Raw genomic sequence first — 1,249 nt, 5'->3', positions numbered from 1 at the left:
AATTATAATTACAAATTTTAATTCCTAATGAGATGGATCCATGAATTTTCAAAATAGCATTCATTAGGAATATAAAGGAAATAAATTATCGGCGTTTTTAGTAATTAATATAGTGTTAGTAACATTTAAAAACTCGAATACGTAAAGATTTGTATAAATTATGTTACGGTTGCCATGATGAAAAAAAGAAAAACACTAGCGATATGTTTAAACTAGTGGAATTGGTTTTGTGAAGGTGACCGTTTGGTTTTTGAACACGTTAGGACTGTTCAATGTGAAGTGGCGAAAGTTTATCACGCCCTGTGTCTATACTGTTTGAATCGAAATTCCACCATGTAAGAAATGTTATCGTGTATGTTTTGTTTTTCAAAATTATGATGTTCTACTTCAATGGACAGTCATTAACACTAGAAGTGTGGATATAGTGCAGAGCATGGCAACGTTTCTTCAGCATGTCCTGAATAGGAGAGTTGTGGCAGGTTTCATCTTCATACTTCTGGGGAAGGTGAGACGGTGACCGAAAAGGAGATATCGGACAACCTTGTGTTCTGTCAGGAGTACACCCAAAGACTACGTGGGGTTCGAACTAAACTTCATCTTTTTTTTTTTTTATATTAATGTAAATTTAGTTAAAAGGTTAAACATTTAAGTTAAGGTCAAGTCAATCAACATCTTTTGTTTGTTTTATTAATTGTTAAGAATTCTTTATAATTCCTTTTCATTCTGTGTCCATATATTTCTTTTTATTGTTTATTTATTGTTTTGTGTTTTGACCACTAGGGCCATTTACACTGAATCTACCAAGTTAGTATATTACTATTGACATATTTACAAAGTTACAAACTGAGAAAGTTACATGTAAATACAAAGTGAGAATGTTAAAAATTAACAATTACTAATACAAGTTATATTACATTACAATTTACAAATTTACAATTAAAATTACTATTACAAGTTACATTACATTACAATTTACAAATTTACAATTACAATTACAATTAGACTAGATTAGACTTTTTTTGTTGTTCACTTAATGCGAGTATTACGATAGTTCCACAGGTGGGTAGGTATCACCCCTAGGTTTTCTATTATCTACATGTAAAGGTATTCGCCAGTGGTCATAATTCGATAATTGTTTATATAGGGGTATACTGTTTCCGTGTTTTTGTTATTATTGCGAAAATATAACGTGGCGCCTAAGGAGCAATTTGTTCTTTATTGTCTTTTTTTTCACTTTTGCGATAATATA

This window comes from Halyomorpha halys, unplaced genomic scaffold, assembly GCF_000696795.3.
Source record: "Halyomorpha halys isolate HHAL.00 unplaced genomic scaffold, Hhal_1.1 Scaffold318.1, whole genome shotgun sequence".
NCBI lineage: Eukaryota > Metazoa > Arthropoda > Insecta > Hemiptera > Pentatomidae > Halyomorpha > Halyomorpha halys.
Note: the sequence above shows the minus strand (reverse complement) of the source record.